Below are 25,169 nucleotides of genomic sequence, written 5' to 3'. Positions count from 1 at the left end.
AATTGGAAAAGTCCAAATGAATGTTTTGGTTAACCCAATATTATAAAGGTTTTACTTTTCAGAATGGGCTTCCCTTCTGGGTCAGCTGGTACAAAATCTGCCTGCAATGCAGGAGACCTAGGTTTGATCCCTGGGTTGGAAAGATCCTTTGGAGAAGGGAAAGGCTACCCACACCAGTATTCTGGCCTGGAGAAGTCCATGGACTATACAGTCCATGGGATGGCAGAGTCAGATGCTGCTGAGCGACTTTCACTTTCATTTTTCATTTTCTTCTTTCATGTTTACCTGAAGTGTATTTTTGTGAAATTTGTCTGTTATCACAGTTCTGCCCACTTGGAAAAGATTAAAACAGATTTATTCCTTTTATATGAAATAACTTCACATATTTGCAAACTGCTATGGATTCTTTCTTACTCTTTTCTTACTCTTTGCTAAATAAAGGACTTACTATCTCTGAGGTTTTATGATATGGAAAAATGCAAAGATCCTTTAACAATCTGTTTAAATTCCCTAGGACTCTTTTATTCACTGAAGAAATATTTATTGCCTGTGTGCTCTGAGTTATCAAAAACTGTGCTGGTAAAATGATGACAGCTCAAATGAAATCCTTTCTCTTATGAAACTTACAGTCTGGTTTGTGGACAGGAAAAGAGTCGGACACGACTGAGTGACTGAACTGAACTGAACTGAACTATCATCAAATAAGTTTATACAATATTACATGGCAGAATACATGATATTAAGGGGGATTGTACCATGCTTCCGTAACACATCACATGGAACACAGTGACCTGTACTAAATGTTTCACCAATGTCCAGTTTGGCTTGTACTTCAAATTTTGTCTATCACATCCTAAATTGTGTTAGCTTTGTTTGCAGCAGCATTAAAGTAGTGACACATTACTGGTCAATGATATATGATTTCGGTTCTTTAAATACTTTCATATACAGAACTTTCAATGCACTTATTAATTCTATCTCCCAATTTATATTTTGCAATATTGTTGCTTATAAAAAAATCCATAAAGAAACAAAATGAACAAAGAACAATGACAAAAACCTCTAGCAGATCTGTGATAACATGGATGAAACTTGAGGGTATTTTGCTTAAGTAAAATAAGTCATGAAAAGACAAATACTGTATGATCTTACTCATATGTGGAATATAAAAAACAAACAAGAAACAAAATAACTAAACAAGCCAAACAAAAATAAGCACTAAGATACAGAGAACAGAGTAGTGGGTGACAGAGGGGAAGAGGCAGTGGTGGGGAGGGCAAATTAGGTAAAGTTGGATCCACTGTACTATGAGGGATGGAAGCTAGAGTTTTGGTGGTTTTGATCATGTTATAAGGAATACAGAAGTAGAAATATAACGTTGTACATATACAACTTGTATAATGTTATAAACCTTTTTTTTGTTTGTTTGTTTTGGTTTTTAAGTATTTGGAGCTTCCCAGGTGGTCCTGGTGGTAAAGAATCTGCCTGCAAATGTAGGAGACTTAGAGATGTCTTCCCTGGGTCAGGAAGATCCCCTGGAAGAGGAAATAGCAACCCGCTCCAGTATTCTTGCCTGGGAAATCCCGTGAACAAAGGAGGTTGGTGACCTACAGTCCATGGGGCTTCAGAGAGTCAGACATGACTGAGTGACTGATCACATTTAGAGCGAAGCAAAGTAAAATTTCAGGCTTAGTCACAATGGAATATGGAAAGGAGACGAGGTGCTGTTTCTGTGGACCCTGGAAATCTCTGGCAGGTGTCAGTTTGGATCAGTAGAGACAACAGCTGTTTGTACCTCTTTGCTGAAAATTGACAAGGAGCCAGATTGTGAAGACTTACTGTTTTCTTCCAGTCAAGAAAAAAGTAAAAGTCTCTTTTTATTTTATTTTATTTTATTTACAATGTGGTAATCATAGAATGCTTAGGAAAAGTCTAAGGTAGGAAATGTATTGAACTGCATAGAACTCAGCAATTTAGGAAAAACTGTTCTTGTCCTGTAAAAATGAAAGAGATGATTGAAACTTAAGACATTAAGAGGTAAAAGAAGTTGAATTCTTAAGATTAATTTTTTTAAGGATCCAAGGAGTTAGCTCTGTTTTTTTCTCTTTGTTGAAGATAAGTTGTAGCTGTAACTTGCTAGAAGAAAATGAAATCTTCAAATTCCATTTCATAAGGGGAATAGACAAGGTCAACTTGAGACAGTTTCTTACAATTTGTCACTGATAAAGACTGCAAAGGAAAGACTAGTGTTTTCTAGGTTAACACCATTTCAGATTATGGATATTATGAGTCTAATCCAAATGGCATATTTTATGAAGGAAACACTATGATATTAATCAATGTTTACTAGTAGAATATTAGTGTGATTTGACCAATCTTTTAAAAATCTGAAATCCTTTATTAATAGGTAAAATATTAAAGTGTACAAGTCATAAAATGAAAAGTTGATGCATTTTCTTGTCTAGAATAAATACAGGGACAATGACAACGTGAATTTCCTGGTAAGAAAGATGGTCAGGAAAAACAGTGGCTATCTGTGTAAAGTCACCATTTCACTCACACCTGAGCTTTGTCCCGAAGCCCAGTGATCTGAAGAAACGTGCTTTCCCTCGAATGTGTCCGTTTCGCAAGTAAACAGAGGAGTCAGTGGATCATCAGCCTCAGCCTGTGTGCCGCTAAAGTGGCCCACAGTTGGCTTAAAAGTCGATTTTTAAAACACCTGCTGCTTTGCCTTCCTCAACAGTCTTTTTGCTCAGAATGTTCCATGCTCTCTGGGCCCATCATGTAATTGATCCTGGATTTGAAACTGACAGCTGTGAACTAGGAGGGAAATCATGTGGCAAGAGTTGCCATGCCTTGAAAAAATTCAAAGAAAGTCTGTGTGAGCAGGTTGTAATTCATGACTCGTTCATAGATAAGAACACATTTTCTTTTCCTCTGAGTCCCTTCAGGCCACATGGATTTTGCATTACAGTTTAAATAATTATTTAGATGTATATATATTTAATATTATACAAATATCTACAATATAAAAATAGAATGTACTTATATTATTTAGATTAATTATAACTTTATATATTTTATTATTTATTAAATTATTTATATTTATCTTTAAGTTTTCATTTATATAGTACAAAAAAGAGATACTGCATTACACATATCAAATGTTATGTAACATTCCAAATACATTCTGAGACAGTACCCCATAATCAAGCACATTAATATTTCTGTGCCCAAAGGTAAACTCATCACAATTTAAATAAATCACAATTAGAAACATGTTGTGGTCACTCATGTCCTATTTGCAGATGAAGCAACTATTTTTAAATATTGGGTTTTTAGTGCTTTTAATATTTTCTTATTATAGATGTTATTATTAATATTAGACTATATTCACAAATCCTTGACTGTAAATCTAATATGTTCCAGGTAGCCTGTTAGGCATGGAAAAGAATGTCAAGGAGCGAAAAAGATGAACCTAGATTTTCAGTTTCATATGAGATAAAAGAAATCTGAAGTTCTAATTTATTTACAAGGAAGGATTGCCTTTGAGTATCTCCTTGTGAGAGGATGCTCTGACCAGATCAGAAACAGTCATCTTTTCCTCCACTGCCAACCATGGCATTTTAGAGGCTCTGATTGACAGTTACATCACATCATAAATATTCTTATTCTTGCCCTTTCTCTTACTACAGTGTGAAATCTTTGGAAGTAGGGGACATATCTCAATCATACTTATATGCCCTGTACCCAAAACATTGCCTGAACTATCAGTTCAGTTCAGTTCCATTGATCAGCCATGTCCGACTCTTTGCAACCCCATGGACTGCACCACACCAGGCTTCCCTTGTTCATCACCAACTCTCAGAGCCCACTCAAACTCATGTCCATTGTCTCGGTGATGCCATCCAACCATCTCTCCTCTGTCGCCGCTTTCTCCTCCTGCCTTCAATCTTTCCCAGCATCAGGGTCTTTTCCAATGAGTCAGTTCTTTGCATCAGGTGGCCAGAGCATTGGAGTTTCAGTTTCAACATCAGTCATGCCAATGAATATTCAGGACTGATTTCCTTTAGGATGGACTGGATGGATCTTGTTGCAGTCCAAGGGACTCTCAAGAGTCTTCTCCAACATCAAGATTCAAAAGCATCAATTCTTCGGCAATTCGCTTTATTTATAGTCCAACTCTCACATACATACATGACTACTGGAAAAATCATAGATTTGACTAGACCGACCTTTGTTGGTAAAGTAATGTCTCTGCTTTTTGATATGCTGTCTAGGTTGGTCATAGCATTTCTTCCAGGGAGCAAGCATCTTTTACTTTCATGACTAAAGTCACGATTTGCAGTGATTTTGGAGCCCCCCAAAATAAAATCTGACACTGTTTCTATTGCTTCCCCATCTATTTGCCATGAAGTGATGGGACTGGATGCCATGATCTTAGTTTTCTGAATGTTAAGTTTTAAGCCAACATTTGCACTCTCCTCTTTCTCTTTCATCAATAGGCTCTTTAGTTCTTCACTTTCTGCCATAAGGGTGGTGTCATCTGCATATCTGAGGTTATTGATTTCTCCCAGCAAACTTGATTCCAGCTTGTGCTTCATCCAGCCCAGCATTTCGCAGGATATATTCTCCATGTAAGTTAAATAAGCAGGATGACAATATACAGCCTTGATGTACTCCTTTCCCAGTTTGGAACCAGTCTGTTGTTCTATGTCCAGTTCTAACTGCTGCTTCTTGACCTGCATACAGATTTCTCAGGAGTCAGGTCAAGTGATCTGTTATTCCCATCTCTTTCAGAATTTTCCACAGTTTGTTGTGATCCACACAGTTAAAGGCTTTAGCATAGTCAATAAAACAAAAGTAGATTTTTTTTGGAATTCTTGCTTTTCAATGATCCAGTGGATATTGGCAATTTGATCTATGACGCCTCTGCCTTTTCCAAACCCAGCTTGAACATCAGCAAGTTCATGGTTCACATACTGTTGAAGCCTGGTTTGGAGAATTTTGAGCATTGTTTTGCTAGCATGTGAGATGAATGCAATTGTGCAGTAGTTTGAACATTCTTTGGCATTGCCTTTCTTTGGGATTGGAATGAAAACTGACCTTTTCCAGTCCTGTGGCCATAGTCAGCTCCCAGTTTTGTTTTTGGTGACTGTATAGAACCTCTCTATCTTTGGCTCCAAAGAGCACTAACTATGTATTCAATAAATAAGCACAATACATTTTTGGCCAAATTAGGAGGATATATTCACAACACTTAATTATTTTTAATTCTATATACCAGATTATATTTATTTACTTATTTTTTTTTACACAGTTTGTATGCTTTTTTTTTTATTTTTTTAATTTTTTTTAGTTTTTTATTTTTTAAATTTTACAATCTTTAATTCTTACATGCATTCCCAAACATGAACCCCCTCCCACCTCCCTCCCCATAACATCTTTCTGGGTCATCCCCATGCACCAGCCCCAAGCATGCTGCATCCTGCGTCAGACATAGACTGGCGATTCAATTCACATGATAGTATACATGTTGGAATGTCATTCTCCCAAATCATCCCACCCTCTCCCTCTCCCTCTGAGTCCAAAAGTCCGTTATACACATCTGTGTCTCTTTCCCTGTCTTGCATACAGGGTCGTCATTGCCATCTTCCTAAATTCCATATATATGTGTTAGTATACTGTATTGGTGTTTTTCTTTCTGGCTTACTTCACTCTGTATAATCGGCTCCAGTTTCATCCATCTCATCAGAACTGATTCAAATGAATTCTTTTAACGGCTGAGTAATACTCCATTGTGTATATGTACCACAGCTTTCTTATCCATTCATCTGCTGATGGACATCTAGGTTGTTTCCATGTCCTGGCTATTATAAACAGTGCTGCGATGAACATTGGGGTACATGTGTCTCTTTCAATTCTGGTTTCCTCGGTGTGTATGCCCAGAAGTGGGATTGCTGGGTCATAAGGTAGTTCTATTTGCAATTTTTAAGGAATCTCCACACTGTTTTCCATAGTGGCTGTACTAGTTTGCATTCCCACCAACAGTGTAGGAGGGTTCCCTTTTCTCCACACCCTCTCCAGCATTTATTGCTTGCAGATTTTGGATCGCAGCCATTCTGACTGGTGTGAAGTGGTACCTCAAAAAATGGGCCAAAGAACTAAATAGACATTTCTCCAAAGAAGACATACGGATGGCTAACAAACACATGAAAAGATGCTCAACATCACTCATTATTAGAGAAATGCAAATCAGATTATATTTAAATTACTCTTCAGCCCATCAAAGTATGTTCACAAATACATGCAGGTGTGGGAAGTAAATACAAGTCCTGATCCTGGTTTCTAGTACTTGATAAGTCTCTATTGAGAATATAAAATGAATACAAGTGAATAAATGATAGTAAAGAACAGTATACTTGTCATATATACAGTCATCAACAATATATTATAAATTTTAATTTGAATGACTGAACATTTGTTGAAGAAATGGCATTTATTAATCCTAGTATATATTTTCATCTGTGTGATAAAAGCAAAATACCAGTCTCTATACAATTAATTTGTAAAATTATTTGAAAAGCAAAATTCTGTAATGCAGATATTATTTAATATAGGAGCTCAAAAAAGGGAAAGAAACTAATGGGTTGGAGGGAATAAAAAGAAAAAAGATGCTTTGGCATATGTTGGGAGATTGAAAACAGCATTACGGAAAGAGGAAAAACCTTTTTAAAGATGCACATTAGTGTTGTCTAAAAGAGGTACAGTGATAATTAAATATACATAGATAGGTTTGGGAAGCCTAAACTGTGAAAAGTTTTGACAAGATGAAAGCCCTGTGCTAATGTCTAGGCATGAGTATTAAGGAAGTAGTACAATTAAAAATTAGATCTATTAGTTGTGTTGCATTCTGATTTAATTGATAGAATTTAATAAGGTGGTCATTTTCTTTAACCAAGTGAAATATGTTTTTAAAGCTGATATCCATAATTATATTGAGAACATACAAAATTTCACCACAGACTATGCTACCAATATGAATTACTGCACATTTATAGATTTGAACCATAAAAGTTATTTTGCAAGTGCTTTAGGAAAATATTTTAGGTAAGACCAGTCACCATGATGCTCTATGATTTAAAGAATCAAAGGAAAATGTCAGGGCTAACACTGGCATAGGACTTTTAGAGTCAGAAGCAAGAAGAGAAATATGGGCATGTCTAAAAAAAATGTCTGGAAGAAAAGAGAATTTTCTTTTATTTCTCATGTTGAAATCTGATGGGTTCATTTGTAGTATTCTTTGAATGACATGCTCTTTCATGTTATTTAAAAATTTTAATTGAAGTATAATTACAATATTGTGTTGGTTTCTGCTATACAACAATGTGAATCAGCCATAAGTATACATATAACTCCTTTTAAGCTTACCTCCCACCACCTTCACCCCATCCCACCACCTTCACCCCATCCCACCCCTCTATGTTGTCACAGAGCACCAGTTGAGCTCCATGTGTTATATATAATCTTCCCACTAGCTATCTGTTTTATATATGGTAATGTATATGTTTCAAGCAACTCTCAATTCATCCCACCCCCTGCTTCTACTATGTTGTGGGATTAGTTCTTTGCATTAAAGTCCATACTTCTCCCCCAGGTCTTCCTTGCTCTATCTCTAAGTTTCCAACTGAAAAATTTTTCAGTCAAGTTGTAGGCATCATTTTCTTCCATATGTATGGGTTATTTCTGTTCTAATAATTTTAGTTTTTTCTTTAAACTAGAGCTTTAGAACACTTCTCACTTTTTCTTAACCACTAAGAAGGAGAACTGATATTTAACAATGTAAACAGTTTGGAGCCACAGAGATCTAAAGCATATGTGGTGCTATAAATTACCTAAGATGTTTTTTTCTAATAGATATAAAAATACAAATTGTAGACAACTATCAAAAAAAAATACAGACATCAACAAGAAACATAGATGGGAAATTTACAAGAGTAGGAAGACTTATTTACTTTATTTCCATGAAGGCAAATTATTTGCCTGAATTATTATCATGGAAAGAACTGACCTGGGAAGAAAGGAAGTATTAAGAACAAATGGCAAAAAAAAAATCTCATCAGACTTGAATGCCATGAAAGGTGACTTAATAGAGTAAGGTAACTTTTACAAAATATTCTCATTATTTAGCTAAATAAAACTTTCTGAAATCATCTTTTACTCCCTCCCACCTCCATCATTGCTTGTACCATCACCACTGAGCTCCCCAAACCATAAAGTCACTTTATAATTTTTTTTTCAAATCTGTTTTATTATTATGTTTTAGGCCGGGAAGGAAGTAAATCACTGGGAGGCTTTATAAAAGTTACATGATAGTCATATTTGTTCAACTGTTTAAATAGAAATGAGGGGTAACTCAGAGAAATTAGGTGAATTTGCTTCTATCACCATTCTATTTGTCCCTTTATTCCTTTCTCTTATTTATTAGTAATTTTTTTACCCTCAGTAATTAACAATCTGAACTTCAGCTGCCTTTCAGCTGACTGTAAGTCCCTATTGTGCTTCAAGTAGGGCGGTTGGAAACCAAAGTGCCTCACATTGTAACATTTTCTTTCTGAGATTCTGTGCGGCTAAATCCGATCATTTCTTGAGTGGATATTAAGAAAACGAGGGTGGATTAGAGTGTGCTTTTTTAGTGCCTATTTTGTGCTAGATGTTTAAGTAGTGATGACCTCATTTTCAGTCAGTTCAGTTCAGTCACTCAGTCTGACTCTTTGCGATCCCATGAATCGCAGCACGCCAGGCCTCCCTGTCCATCACCAGCTCCTGGAGTTCACTCAAACATCATGAGTCGGTGATGCCATCCAGCCATCTCATCCTCTGTCATCTGCTTTTCCTCCTGCCCCCAATTCCTCCCAGCATCAGAGTCTTTTCCAATGAGTCAACTGCTCGCATGAGGTGGCCAAAGTACTGGAGTTTCAGCTTTAGCATCATTCCTTCCAAAGAAATCCCCGGGCTGATCTCCTTTAGGATGGACTGGTTGGTTCTCTTTGCAGTCCAAGGGACTCTCAAGAGTCTTCTCCAACATTACAGTTCAGAAGTATCAATTATGTCATAAATCTTATTGAATGTTCAGTTTTTCCATACTTGCAAAGTCATCTATTACACTCATTATATATAATTTACTTTAGTTTTATTAAATATTTCACCCATCCATCTGGTAAGTGTTCACCAAAAAAAAAAAAAAAAGGAAGATAAAGGGAAAAATAGTATGAGTACTTGTATTAATGGCTGTTATCAGGTCTTTTGCTCTTGATAAAGATTCCTAAGTACTCAAACCAAATAAATTCAGTAACTATTTAATACCTAAATTATAGAAGACACTGTATAGTGAAGAATTTCTTAAAATAGGAGATGTGTTTTTCAAAAGAGTTTAAATCTGCAAGAGAGGAAAATACAAACACATAAAAATACAGAGCCTGAAGGTATAAAGAAACAAAATTCCTCCCCAATCATCACTGATGTTTATCTAATTAAGAAACTTTAGCTGAGACTCTCAGGAGAAATGGAGAGTACTGGTTTTCTCCAAAAGATAATGCCTCAAAGTATCCTTGGACTATTAAAATATTATTTAAACAACTAGGAGGGAGGGTTATTGATTACATCATGGCATAGGCACTGGAAAAGAAAAAGAGGAACTGTCTATGCTACTGATAATTGCATATGGAATGAGGTATGCAAAGGAATGGTAAAAAACACAAATTTTAACAGTTTTCTAAAAACAATTCAGACAACATCTAGGTTTCAGTTCAAAACAATAGGAAACTAAAAAGAGTACTGTTGACATCTTGACAACTAAGCAACAGCTGAACAAACTGAAAATTGAGTATTTCCTGAAAATAATAGAGAACTGAAGTGAGACCACAGTCGAGTAATCAGAAACCTGGGCCAGAGATTTGCTTACCTGGGGCTGAGCCCTCATGACTCCCTAAACTAGTGTGAAGATACAGCTTAAAAATGTTAGATAGTTAAAGGCTGGCTGGCATAACAATGCAAAGCCGCTTTAAGCCAAAGAGTGAAGAGAGCATTCTCTCATCAGGGACTCACAAATAAGATAAGAGTGAAACACACAAAGCTTTCTTTGTGGTGCTGACTAGAGGAGGGCAAGGGGAGCCACAGCCAAACTCCACACCATCAAGTCTTCTACCCTCTCAGGGAACCAGAACCTTCATTCACAAAGATAAGACAGCAAAGACTCTCCCTTCAGAGCAGTGGTAGGAAACCATGGCAGTTGGTGGAAATGAACTATTCCAGGGAATTGCTGTTTGCGCTCAATCGTGTCTGACTCTCTGCAACTTTATGGACCGTAGCCTGCCAGTCTCCTCCTGCCCATGAGATACTCCAGGCAAGAATACTGGAGTGGGTTGCCATGCCCTCCTCCAGGGGATCTTCCCGAGCCAGGGCTCAAAACTCCATTTTTTGCGTCTCTTGCACTGGCAGGCTCTGGGAGAGGGACAAATAAACTAATTGTGAGTAGGGAGACTTGGTGGTCATCTCTAAATGGTCTCTAGATACTAGGTTATAATGAGAAGTTGAAATTAGAGTAATATAAAATGTTACATATGATAGTGGGCAGGATTATTTAGATAGGCATAAATTTGAATATTCATAATAGGTAAAAATAGAACAGAATGGGCAGAGGCATGCAAGCAGGCAAATCAGGCTTATGATTTAGTTATTATCTGTTAGAATTTTAATAATGTTGTAGCAGAGGGCACTTGGTGAGAAATAGTGATAGATGGGGACCCTGAGAGCAACAACAGTGAAAATTCTGGCACTCTGGGATAGATTGGATCAGATTATGTTTGAATAATGGCCAATGAACATTTTGGGAAATGCAACAGCTGAACAAGTTGGAGCTGATATTTAGCTCCCAGTTATGAGAGTGGAACAAGTAATGAGATTGAATCTTAATTACCTCTAGATCCATTGAGAAATATATGTTGGTGGAGAATCTCATGATGCAGATAGAATCTAGCTGCATCATTCAGCTCCAGAGACAGTGGTGCTACAAAGATAAATACTCAGCCTACTAGGCGAGACTTCCTTGTGGGAAATCATACAGTGTCTCAAACACAGTTTTCAAATTACAAAAGAGGTCTGGGAACTATGAAAATACAAAAAAAAAAAATAATAATAAGTGAAAGGAAAGATTTATTGCATAGGTAGGGAGACAGTCATTTTCTTCTCCATTAAACTATTTTGGATACAAATGCTTCACAAGAAGTAAAGTTCAGAGAAGGATGAGTGTTATTGCATGACACTGTATTAATTTCCTGGCAAAGTCATAACAAAGTTCCACAAATTGAATGACTTAAGACAGCAAAAACTTAGTTTCTCAGTGTTCTGGAGATTAGAAATTTGAAATCAAATTGTTGGCAGAGTTTTATTCCCTCTGAAGCTTCTCAGGAAGGACATTTGCTTTCCTCTTTTAACTTCTGGTTATGCTACTCCAAGATGGTGAAGTAGAAAGACGTGCCCTCATCTTCTCCTGTGAGAACTCCAAAATTACAACTCGCTGCTGACCAACCATTCACAGGAGAATGTTGGATCCCACGAAAAAAAGATATCCCATATCCAAGGGCAAAGGAGAAGCCCCAGAAAGATGGTGAAAGCCCCAGAAAGATGGTGAAAGCTCAGTCATGTCTGACTCTTTGCAGCCCCATGGACTGTAGCCCTCCAGGCTCCTCTGTCCATAGGATTCTCCAGGCAAGAATACTGGAGTGGGTTGCCATTTCCTTCTCCAGGGGATCTTCCCAACCCAGGGATCGAACACAGGTCTCCCCCGTTGCAGGCAGATGCTTCAACCTCTGAGCCACCAGGGAAGCCCTAACGAAAAGCTGGTAAGAGGGGTGAAATCGGATTTAGAATCAAACCCCACACCCACCAAAGACACTTGGAGGGTTCAAACAAATCTTGTGCACACCAGGACCCAGAGACCCCATAGAGACAGAGACAGAGCTATGTTTGAGTGTCTCCTATGGAGGTATGGGTCAGCAGGGGCAGGGGCTCTGGGTTCAGTAGACCTGGGTATGGCATAAACCCTCTTAGAAGAGGTTGCCATTAACCCCACCATAAAGCCACCAGAACTTACACAGGACTGGAGAAACAGACTCTTAGAGGACACAAACAAAATCTTGTGTGCACCAGGACCCAGGGGAAAGGAGCAGTGACCCCAACAAAAGACTGACCCAGACTTGCCTATAAGTGTCCAGGAGTCTCCAGTGGAGGCATGGGTCAGTGCTGGCCTGCTGCAGGGTTGGGTGCCATTAACTTCATTATCTCCACCATAGTTTGGTCTCAGGTCAAACAACAGGGAGGGAACACAGCTCCATCCATTAATGGAAAATTGGATTAAAGATTTACTGAGCATGGCCCCGCCCATCAGAACCAGACCCAGTTTCTCTCTGTCAGTCTCTCCCATCAGGAAGCTTCCATAAGTCTCTTTTCCTTCTCCATCAGAGGGCAGACAAAGTGAAAAACACAGAGAAAACTAACCAATTTGATTACATGGACCACAACCTTGTCTAACTCAATGAAACAATGAGCCATGCCAATAGGACCACCCAAGATGGACAGGTCTTGGTGGGAAAGTGAAAAAAAGTGAAAGTGAAGTCACTTAGTCATGTCTGACTCTTTTCAGCCCCATGGACTGTAGACTACCATGCCCCTCTGTCTGAGGGATTTTCTAGGCAAGAGTACAGGAGCAGGTTGCCATTTTTTTCTCCAGAGGATCTTTCCAACCCAGGGATCGAACCCAGGTCTCCCTCATTGTAGACAGACGCTTTACTGTCTTAGCCACCAAGGAAATCATTGTGTGGAGTTCTGACAAAACGTGATCTACTGGAGAAGGGAATGGCAAATCACTTCAGTATTCTTACCTTGAGAACTCCATGAACAGTATTAAAAGGCACAAAGACAGGATACTGAAAGATGAACTCCCCAGGTCGGTAGGTGTCCAATATGCTCCTGGAGATCAGTGGAGAAATAACTCCAGAAAGAATGAAGAGATGGAGTGAAAACAAAAACAACATCCAGTTGTGGATGTGACTGGTGATGGAAGTACAGTCCAATGCTGTAAAGAGCAATATTGCATAGGAACCTGGAATGGTAAGTCCATGAATCAAGGCAAATTGGAAGTGGTCAAACAGGAGATGACAAGAGTGAACATTGAAATTTTAGGAGTAGGTGACAAGACCTTTTCGAACTAACACCCAAAAAAGATGTCCTTTTCATTATAGGGGACTGGAATGCAAAAGTAGGAAGTCAAGAAACACCTGGAATAATAGGTAAATTTAGCCTTGGAGTACGGAATGAAGCAGGGCAAAGGCTAATAGAGTTTTGCCAAGAGAACGCACTGGTCATAACAAACACTCTCTTCCAACAACACAAGAGAAGACTCTACACATGGACATCACTTGATGGTCAACATCGAAATTAGATTGATTATATTCTTTGTAGCCAAAGATGGAGAAGCTCTATACAGTCAGCAAAAACAAGACTGGGAGCTGACTGTGATTCAGATCAAGAACTCCTTATTGCCAAATTCAGACTTAAATCGAAGAAAGTAGGGAAAACCAATAGACCATTCAGGTATGACCTAAATCAAATCCCTTACAGTGGAAGTGAGAAATAGATTTAAGGAACTAGATCTGATAGGCAGAATGCCTGATGAACTATGGATGGAGGTTCGTGACATTGTACCGGAGACAGGGATCAAGACCATCCCCATGGAAAAGAAATGCAAAAAAGCCAAATGGCTGTCTGAGGAGGCCTTACAAATAGCTGCGAAAAGAAGAGAAGTGAAAAGCAAAGGAGAAAAGGAAAGATATAAGCATCTGAATGCAGAGTTCCAAAGAATAGCAAGAAGAGATAAGAAAGCCTTCCTCAGTGATCACTGCAAAGAAATAGAGGAAAAGAACAGAATGGGAAAGACTAGAGATCTCTTCAAGAAAATCAAAGATACCAAGGAAGCATTTCATGCAAAGATGGGCACAATAAAGGACAGAAATGGTATGGACCTAAAGAAGCAGAAGATATTAAGAAGAGGTGGCAAAAGTACAGAGAAGAACTAAACAAAAACGATCTTCATGACCCAGATAACCATGATTGTGGGATTATTCACCTAAAGCCAGACATCCTGGAATGCAAAATCAAGTGGGCCTTAGGAAGCATCACTATGAACAAAGCTAGTGGAGGTGATGGAATTCCAGTTGAGCTATTTCAAATCCTAAAAGACGATGCTGTGAAAGTACTGCATTAATTAAGCCAACAAATCTGGAAAACTCAGCAGTGGCCACAGGACTGGAAAAGTTCAGTTTTCATTCCAATCCCAAAGAAAGGCAAAGCCACAGAATGTTCAAACTACTGCACAATTGCACTCATCTCACACACTATGAAATTAATGCTCAAAATTCTCCAAGCCAGGTTTCACCAATACATGAAAGTGAACTTCCAGATGTATAAGCTGAATTTAGAAAAGGAAGAGGAACCAGAGATCAAATTGCCAATATGTTTGGGGTCATCAAAAAATAATAGAGTTCCAGAAATACACCTGCTTTATTGATTACGCCAAAGCCATTAACTGTGTGGATCACAACAAACTGTGGAAACTTCTTAAAGTGGTGGGAATACCAGACCATCTGACCTGCCTCCTGAGAAATTTGTATGCAGGTCAAGAAGCAGCAATTAGAACTGGACATGGAACAGACTGGTTCCAAACTGGGAAAGGAGTATGTCAAGGGTGTATATTGTCACCCTGCTTATTTAACTTATATGCAGAATACATCAGGCAAAATGTCCGACTAATGAAGCTGGGATCAAGATTGCCGAGAGAAATATCAATAACCTCAGACATGCAGATGACATCACCCTTGTGGCAGAAAGTGAAGAAGCATAGAGCCTCTTGATGAAATTGAAAGAGGAGAGTGAATAAGTTGGCTTAAAACTCAACATTCAGAAAACTAAGATTATGGCATCCAATCCCATCACTTCATGGCAAATAGATGGGGAAACAATGGAAATAGTGAGAGACTATTTTGGGGGGGCTCCAAAATTACTTCAGATTGTGACTGCAGTCATGAAATTAAAAGATGCTTGCTCCGTGGAAGAAAAGCTATGACTAACCTAGACAGCATATTAAAAAGTAGAGACATTACTTTACCAACAAAGATCTGTTTAGTTAAAGCTATGATTTTTCCCCTAGTTATGAGTGGATGTGAAATTTGGACTGTAAGGAAAGTTGAGCCCCAAAGAATTGGTGCTTTTGAACTGTGGTGTTGGAGAAGACTCTTGAGAATCCCTTGGATTGCAAGGAGATCCAACCAGTCTATCCTAAAGGAAATCAGTCCTGAGTATTCATTGGAAGGAGTGATGCTGAAGCTGAAACTCCAATACTCTGACAACCTGATGTGAAAAACCGACTTTTGGAAAAGACCCTGATGCTGGGAAAGATTGAAGGTGGGAGAAGGGGATGACAGAGGATGAGATGGTTGGATGGCATCAACAACTCAATGGACATGAGTTTGAGTAGGCCCTGGGAGTTGGTGATGGACAGGGAAGCCTGGCATGCTGCCGTCCATGGGGTCGCAAGGAGTCAGACAAAACTGAGCATCTGAACTGAACTGAACTTTAACTTCTAGTGTGTGCATGTGTGCCAAGCCACTTCAGTTGTGTCTGACTCTGGGACACTATGGACTATAGCTTGTCAGGCTCTCCTCCTTGCATTGGATTCTCCAGGCAATGTTACTAGAGTGGGTTGCCATTTCCTATCTAGGGCATCTTCCCATCCAAGGATCTAACCCACATCTCTCAAGTCTCCTGCACTGGCTGGCAGGTTCTTTACCACTAGTGCTACCTGAGAAGCTCCTAACTCTTAGTAGCACTAGGTGTTTCTTGGTCATGTTAATATCGCTATTGTCTCTGCCTCTATTTTCACATGGCAGTCTTCTTTCTGCATCTGTGTTTATCTTTGTCTTCATGAGGCATTCTCTCTGCGATGTGTCCAAATTTCCATTTTTGAATAAGAACACCAATAATATTGGAATTAAGCCCAAGAAAATGACTTTAATTTGATTAAATATGCAAAACTCTATTTCCATTTAAGATCACATTCACAGATTTCAAGTTAGGATTTTGGCATATCTTTTATGAAAGGGGCACCATTCAAACCATAACAGCTACAAACTCTAAAGTAAATTAAAAATGTTCATATTATTGAGAGAAAGAATAATAATAAAAGGTAAAGTTATACTGGTTAACTTTTCTTTAGTCTTTTATGTGTTTTAACTGCTGTCTTGAGCAATCTGGAAGAGTATGAACTTAATTACTTCTTCTAGAAACCCTTCAAAGTAAGTACTATTTTTTGACCCAAGACCACAGAGTTGACAAATGGTTGAACCCATATTATCACCTAGGCTGTGTTATGTTCTTAGGGACAGCAAATTATTTAGTTATATGAAATTATGGAAAATAATCCATAAGTAGACCTTTAGCATTAGTATTATCAGAAATAATTAGAAACTAAGAACGGACAGAGTAGCATACATGTGCAACTTTTGCTTAGAGTGTAGAGTCAAAAAAATGCTTTTGTATTTGGGTGAACCACTCAGACATCTATGGCAAAACACCCAGGGACACTGAGGAGAAAGAACAGACTCATTCCTCTCACAATGTTGAAAGAGAATTCATGAACTAGAGAAACTAGTTTTTCAGAGATCTCAAGCTTATGGGATTAGCTTAAAGAGTATTTGGAAGATTTTGTTTATTCTTCAGTTCAATTTAGTTCAGTCGCTCAGTCGTGTCCGACTCTTTGCGACCCCGTGAATCGCAGCACGCCAGGCCTCCTTGTCCATCACCATCTCCCGGAGTTCACTCAGACTCGCGTCCATCGAGTCCGTGATGCCATCCAGCCATCTCATCCTCGGTTGTCCCCTTCTTCTCCTGCCCCCAATCCCTCCCAGCATCAAAGTCTTTTCCAATGAGTCAACTCTTCGCATGAGGTGGCCAAAGTACTGGAGTTTCAGCTTTAGCATCATTCCTTCCAAAGAAATCCCATATCTTAATGCCAGCATGATGGTGTCAGGGAAATCACTGTTATAAATTACTATATTATGTGTTCAAAAGAAATGGAAGGAAAATAAAGGGGGGAAAAACTGGGAAAGAACACAGAGAAGTAGAATTCAGAAGAATATACTGTTCTTACAAAACAAAACACTCTCGTAGCTTATGATCCAGCAATCACACTCCTTGGTATTTACCTGAGGTAGTTATCTTATACCTAAACAATAGCCTGCACGTGGATGTTTATAGTAGCTTTGTTTATACTTATCAAAACTTGTAAACATCCAAGATGTCTTTCAGTGGATGAATTGGTAACGAAATGATGATACATCCAAACAATGAAATATTATTTAGCACTAAAAATATAACCTTCAAGTCATGAAAAGACATGGAGGAAACTTAAGTGCATATTGCTAAGTGGAAGTAACCAATGTGTAAAGCAAATATACTATACCATTCCAACCACATGACATTGTAGAAAAGGCAGAATTTCAGATGTGGCAAGGAGATCAGTAGTTTCAGGGGTTTGAGGGGGGGAAGCAGAGATGAATAGAATGAGCACAGAGCATTTTTTAGGACAAGGAAACGATGCTGTATGATACAGTAATAGTGACTACATGTCATTATACATTTTTCCAAACTCACAGAATGCAGAACACCAAGAGAAAACTAATACAAACTATGGACTTTGGATTGTGATGATACCTCAATATGGTTCATCAGATGCAGTAAACGCACCACTCTTGTGAGGAATGTTAATAAGCAAGGAGGCTATTCATGCCTGTGGGCATTGTGTGTGGAATATCTCTGTAATTTCCCATCAATTTTGCTATTAAGCTAAAACTTCTATAAAAAAGTATTTAAAATGTCACAAAAATGTTAATAGGTGATCGGGACAGTATCATGTCATAGAAAAAGTCAAGTTAAAGAGTATACAAAAGTGTGTAAAAAGAATAAAAGAATGAAGTCAGAAGATTTATTAAAATTTTGTTGTTAAGCTTTAAAAGATATTTTGTGTCAAAGTCAAAGATATAGATGCAGAATTGAAAAAATTGTGCATTGTATGGATATGGAAGCTCCAAAGAATGTTGATAGTGAAGAGAAAGAGAATGAGCTTCATGACATAATACTTAGGAGGAAAGTTTGCATTTGTGTGTGTGTGTGTGTGTGTGCTTTAATACCAATGATAAGTGTTAAGTAATTACTGCTATGCGTATGTGTATTCAGTTCCTCAGTCATGTCTGACTCTTTGTGGCCCTATGGACTGTAGCCCTCCAGGCTCCTCTGTCCATGGAAATTTTGAGGCAAGAATAATGGAGCAGGTTGCCAGTTCCTCCTCCTGGGGATGTTCCTGACCCAAGGATCAAACCCCTTGGTCTCCTGCATTGAATTGGTCTTCTCAGCAGTACCATCTGGGAAGCCCACTGCTATGAATAAAGCCCTGTAATTATTTTTCTCCCTTGCCAACTTAAGCGTATTTGAAAAGATTCAGTGATTAAATAGGAGAGGTTGAAAGCTTATTAAATAGAGTCCTTTTCCATTATAAATTTCCATTATATATTGAAGATGTGCTTCATCCTTACTGCTTAGTAGCTACTTGTAATCACACAAACTTTAGATATATGGATGTCAAGCCATCAACTAGAGGTTAACTCTTAATTTCTTGAGTAAGCAATCTATATTTTTAAAACATATTTGTTTTCCTGGATAATCTGATGAACAGTCTGAGTAAAAGTAACTTGGCTTGAAATTCAAAATGTGCATTAAACAAATAAGCAAAGAAAATCATATAGTTTCACTAAATTTAGTTATAGGCTGAGTTTAAAACAACCAAGAACTTAAAAACTAACTGCTTCTTTTCATAATTAATTTAGTTTTCAAAGCAATTATTTTCATATGACACAAAATTAATTATTTAATGTTATATGTACATTTATTAATGTTTAGCATTATAAACTACAGATAAGTACCAAAGGCCAAGATGGGATCCAGCTTCTTTACAGCCATGCCTAACAATTTATAATAGAACTCGGGAGAAAACCAGACATGATTTAATTTCCCATGACCCCACTCCCCACCCCCAATTCGTGTGCTGTCCACTGTCCTGGGAGAAATGTAATTCACCTTGGTTATTCAGATAATCTACCTTTGGTTGGAAGTTTACAAAGTAATATGACACCATATGGCCAAGGGTCCTTTGTATTAGTAATTCATCAAATATCATATTTCCACCAGAGCTTTTTCTTGTTTTCATTCTTAGAACCTACACTTACTTTTCAGAATATTCTCTTATTTTCTAATTCAACTGAAGTAACATTTCAAGCACAGCATCAAGAGTTGTGTTGTTCGTTACATGTTACACTGTATTCTTCTAGGAATTCGATTTTATTCTTGAACATAAAGGAAAGAGAAAGCAATTTTATCTGTTTTTTTCCCCTCCCACATGTATCTTTTACCCAAGAAATGAATTTCAATATATTTCTGTGAAAACACAGGTTTTAATTATTTTCTCGGGGACTGACAATGCCAATGTCCCAGATGATAAATTAAACGTGTAATGCTCGATTATATGTCACACTTCATTATACACAACTGGATAATATCCATGTGAAAGTTATTCCCTAGAAACAGACCATTAATCTACCACTTAGTACACTGCTGATTTCAGACACAAAATGGTACTTCAGCCTCTAGAAATAGTTAACAAAATATCAGAAATTATGTAATTGGCTGTCTTGAAATACTTTAATAATGCCAAATTCTTTATAGTTTGCAAAGCAATTGTAAAAGTGTTATTTTGTACCCATACTAAACCCCAGAGATAACTATTGCTGTCTCCATTTCACAAATAAAGATATTACAGCTCCAAAAGATTTTCTGCTACTAAAATATCCTTGGTTATTAAGTGACAGGGCTGGATATTTTACATCCAGACCTTCTGACAGTAAATCTTGTGATGGTTCTTGTAAGGCAGTGTCCTCTAGTTTCATGTATATGAGGGCATTTAAATCCGCTTCTGAGAGAAGAAAAGATTCTCAGTATAAAACATTAAACCAGCAGCTTCTAGTGTATCATTTGGAAAATGCCAAGAAAAAATACCTTGAGGTGTTTGAAACTCACATTTGAAAATGTGATAGTGATTGAATGAAAATAAAATACATGTGGTCAAATAAGATATAAATTGTATTTTTCTTTGTCTAGGGCTTCTGAAAAAATATGATTGCTGGTTAGCAGAACAAGTATTTCTCCAGCAGTACAGCAGACGTTTTCTTTCCAGTGACATGTGAGAGTGGGCGGCGAGTATTTCAGATCAGAACATTGAGTTCTTGTGAACAAAGAATGTATAATGTCTGGATTTACTTTTCTCCCCCTTCTCTTAGATTAGCCATCATACAGCTTTTTAGAAGTAAACTTCAGCCCCTCTTCAAAAATAAAGAAAAACAGTACTAGATGAACTTTGGCTATAGATAACCTCAATACATATTCATTTCTTTGTAATTTGTTTTCTTTGGAGAATAATTCCAAAAAGCTTAATCAGACAAGTATTACATTATGGATTCTCCTTTCTGAGGATAAGATAAAATTAAATTGTAGTCTTTTTGTTATTTGTTTAGTTGCTCAGTCCTGTTCGACTCTTTTGTGATCCCATGGACTGTAGCCCATCAGACTCTTCAGTCCCTGGGATTTCCGAGGAAAGAATACGGGAGTGAGTTGCTATTTCATTCTCCAGGGCATCTTCCCAACCCAGGGCTTTAATCCACATCTCCTGTGTTGACAGGTGGATTCTTTACCACTGAGCCACCTGAGTCTTGATTATCATTAAGTACATTTTTCCAACCTAAAATAATTTCTTCTCTTGGATTGTTCATAGGCGAAATCACATGTGAGACTAAAGAAAGGGTATCTATAAAATCATGAACAGTTTTTCATCCTCACAGAAGACTAGATTCAATATATAAGTGAAAAAAAAAGGTAATTTTTGTATGAGTAACTACACAATAAAACAAGAATTCATTTTGACAACACATGAATTTTAAATCAGTAAAAATGTGCCTTTAAAAAACAACAGCAACAAAAATACATGGCCTTCATATTCCAGAGAAGTGATGGTAATGTTTCAACTAAAAGGGAAAAAAGTGTCAGTCACTCAGTTGTGTCTGACTCTTTGCAACTCCTGGACTGTAGCCCACCAGGCTGCTCTGTCTATGAAATTTTCCAGGCAAGGAATACTGGAGTGGGTTGCCATGCCTGTCTCCAGGGGATCTTCCCTGCCCAAAGATATATCAACTCAAGTTTATAGAATTCTGAGTCATCTTGTCAGAAAAACCGAGGAGTCTGGTTTCATCCTTGCTTACTAGGTATTAGGTGTGTAAATATGCGCAAGTTACTCCCATTTCTTGTATGTCATTTTCCTCTTCTGAAAATCAGGAAAAATAAATTGTAGAGTTAATTTTAGGATTAAGTGATAATACTAAGAGGCTTATAGAATGGCTATTTCTGATAACTGAGCCTCCAAACTGAGACGATAGGTGCTAAGAGATGAACGTTGTTTTTAAAAAAGGAAAGTTTTTACAAAGGTGTTAGAAAAAATATACAATATTTACCAAAAGATATCCAAAAACAAGACTTGCTATCCTTAGGTTACCACTCACTTCTGCATTTATATGGAGAGGACTAAAGACTCAACAGATAGAGACATGGATGCTTGTGACTTTAAAAAGACTTTTCAGAGGCTTCTGTATTTTACCTTCCTTTGCCATCTATGAAGGTGGCGATTTTTCCTTTTTTAAGACTAGCTGAGGGAGCCTCAGGAGATTTGAAGGGACAGCGAGGGGCGGTTACAAGGAAACAAGACAGACATATCCGGCTCCAGCCAGATGCTTTCTTAGCTGATAAATCCGGACTCTTCTGAGTTGCTATAGAAGAGAGATGTGCTGAGAGGTGTTTTGGGAGCATATGATCTGTCCCTCTGAAGTGTTTAATCATGGTAAACACAGACTCATGTCTTTTTTTTTTTTTTCTGAAATATTCTCCAAAAATGAGACTTTGGCTTGATTGGACTCACCTGTGAGTCAGAGCAGAGGGAGGGGCTGGGGAGGCCACTATACTGGGTGTCTGTGCTCTAGAGAAGAAATTAGATAAGAGGTCATAGGTTGATACTAATCTTAGCTGGACTTAGCAAATATATACTTGAAAAATGAGTTGTCTAATACATGGAAGCAACCAAGAGTGATTTTGCATATAAGTATACTACTCTAGGGACTTCCCTGGGGGTCCAGTGGTTAAGAATCTGCCTTGTAATGCAGGAAACATAGGTTTGGGTGGGGAACTAAGATCCCATATGCTGTGGAACAACTAAGACTGCAGCCACAACTGCTGAGCCCATTTGCTACAAGTAGCAAACCTCATGCACTGCCAGCTAGGGAAGCCTGCATGCAGCAATGAACACCCCGCACAGCCAATAAACACACAACTAACCGAAGATGCAAGAAAGCGAGATCTGACAGAATAAGTTAAAGGGAGGGGTGAGAAAGGAATAAGCTTTTCATACACTACACACCGCTGAACTCAGCTTTGTAAAACTGTGAGTTCTGTCTTACCAATTTTATGTTTAAGAAATTATTCAAATATTTTCATCTTCAACTGTTGACATCATCTCAGTCCAAATCAACCATTGGTCTCACTTAAATAACTGCACCAGCTTCCTCTTTGTTCACCCTATTCTTTCTCTGCCCCTATTCAATCTTCAGAGAATACTCAGGTTCTCTGAATACTTAAATACTCTCTGATTTACTCAGAACACAATTTAAGTCATGTTTAACTCCCTTGCTTAAACATTTGAATGGGCTTGCATTGCATTATTACAAAATCTGAGTTTCTTTGCCTCCTCCTCCATGATCTCTCCTCTGCCCATTTCTCACTGTTCCAGCTGAGCTACTTCTCTTTTTCTTACTCTGCTCCTGGCTCTCTAATCTCCTAATTTCATCTCCTGGCTCATGACATGCTTTTTCCTACATACAGTTCCCAGTGCCAGCAAAACCTTTCTCTTCCTTTCATCCCTTCAGATAGCCAAGTCATCTCCTTCCCTTTTCTTCTTCATAGACTTCCTTGACCTCCATAGCTAAATAAAGTTTTCTGTGCATCCCTCCATCTTAACTATTTTCTCCTTCATAGCACTGATTTGCAGCTCATTATAACATTTACTAAAATTCCACTTGCATGCTTTTTAGTGCTAATTTCTTCTTGCAAAAAAATAATGCACTCCCACACACCAAACAGTGCCTATACATGATACTCGTGTGTGTGTGTGGTGGCTCAGTCATGTCCAACTCTTTGTGACCCCAAGGACTGCGGCCCACCAGGCTCCTCTGTCCATGGAATTTCCCAGGCAAGAATAATGCAGTGGGTTGCCATTTCCTCCTCCAAAGGATCTTTCCAACCCAGCGATCAAACCCTTATCTCTTGCTTGGCAGATAGATTCTTTACCACTGAGTCATCTGGGATGTTTGTGAAAATGGATTATTGTGTTATTATTATTGTTGTTTTTATATTTATCATACAAAAGGCTTAAATGAGCTCTGAAGTTTTAATAGAAGCAAATATGGAAAACTATTTACTTATAGCCATTATGAACAAGCTTTTTTTTTATTAACAAGACCTAGGTTTAAAATGCTTGGCATGACTTGGGACAGATTTAATTAACATAATCCTTGGCTTTTTCATTTGTTAAAAGGGAATATAACAATGCTTGACCAAGTAATTACTGAGTATTAAAGAAAAGATTTAAAGAGCCTAGGGTTTAAGTCCATATGGTACTCTGAGATTATGCTTAAAATTCCTCTTTCTCCAAACACACAGAAATTGAAAACTGGAAATGAATGTAGATTATATACCTATGATACAAATTTATGACTAAAGAGCTCTGGTTACCAGGAAAAGTACTGAAATGCAATCCAGGGTGTAATCTAAAGTCGTGGAAGTACTGGTTGGTGGGACAGGAAGAGGGTAGGTAGCTTGGAGGTTACTGCTGCAAGAAAATAGACATAAAAAATCCCCCAGCGATTGTGAAAGGGAACAAAACCACTCTCACTGTCAGAAAGTTGCTGCTGGAAAACTAGGTTTCTCATGTGTAGGAGGGAGGCTGAGTAAAGATGAGACGTAAAGTCTATGCCTGGTCCACAGCTTTCATCTGGGGTAGTTGCAAGAAGCAGCAAAAGCAGGAGATTCGCTACTGACTATTGGTTCCATCAGTGATTAAGTGTGCAAGTATCTCCCATGTCATTGTCTTTTCACAGCTCTGTTAGAGTCTAGATTGTAGATAGCACAAAGATGACCCTAATGCATGAACACAGACAGGAAATAATTTTTTAGAAGACCCTAGCCTTCAAGCTGGATCCAAAAAAATGTGTCCAAAGTCCAAGTTGAAAACTAACAGTGGAAAATGAAATCAAGGTATGAAGCAGTGAGCACAAACCCAGTGCTCTGTGACAACCTAGACAGGTGGGATGGGGTGAGAGGTGGGAGGGATGTTCAAAAGGGAGGGGACATACGTATACCTATTGCTGATTCATGTTGATGTATGGCAGAAACCAACATCACATTGTAAAGCAATTATCCTCCAATTAAAAATAAATTTAAAAAATTAAGTAAAGACAATATCATTAAGAAATGAATTCATTTCTGATAAAAGCAAATTAGAACAATATTAAGATGACTTCAATATGAACATGTCTATGAAATTCGAAGTCCAATATAAGAATTACTGAGAGATTTTGTTAATATGTAAAATTGGAGCTAGTAAATCTAGTTCAGGGCCTGGGATTATGTATTTCTTACAAGCTCCCTGGTGATACTGACTCTGATAATTAGAGAATCATACTTTCCATAGCAAATCCTCTGAATATACCAACAGATAAATGTAAGAAGAAACAAATTAGAAATTCTGGAAATCAAAATAAAAGACAGTGATAATGAGTAATTCAAAAAACGGGAAGCTCCAGACTAGACGAAGACAAAATTTGTACTGAAGCATTCAGAGGAGATTCAGC

The 25,169-nt window shown here is 37.9% G+C and overlaps 1 long non-coding RNA gene across 2 annotated transcripts in view; it reads left to right on the top strand.

Moving 5' to 3' along the window:
* LOC132657265 (uncharacterized) overlaps positions 1-25,169 on the top strand; it is a 181,976-nt gene that overhangs the window by 132,131 nt on the left and 24,676 nt on the right. The window contains exon 2 of one of the 2 annotated variants that reach the window (XR_009595149.1): positions 1,444-1,598. The exons of the other annotated variant lie outside the window; for it this stretch is intronic. This is a non-coding gene — a long non-coding RNA (uncharacterized LOC132657265). The remainder of the gene's footprint in view (positions 1-1,443; positions 1,599-25,169) is intronic. 2 annotated transcript variants of the gene reach the window in all.

Source organism: Ovis aries, chromosome 10, assembly GCF_016772045.2.
Source record: "Ovis aries strain OAR_USU_Benz2616 breed Rambouillet chromosome 10, ARS-UI_Ramb_v3.0, whole genome shotgun sequence".
Lineage (NCBI taxonomy): Eukaryota > Metazoa > Chordata > Mammalia > Artiodactyla > Bovidae > Ovis > Ovis aries.
This window is presented reverse-complemented; position numbering and strand designations above follow the sequence as displayed.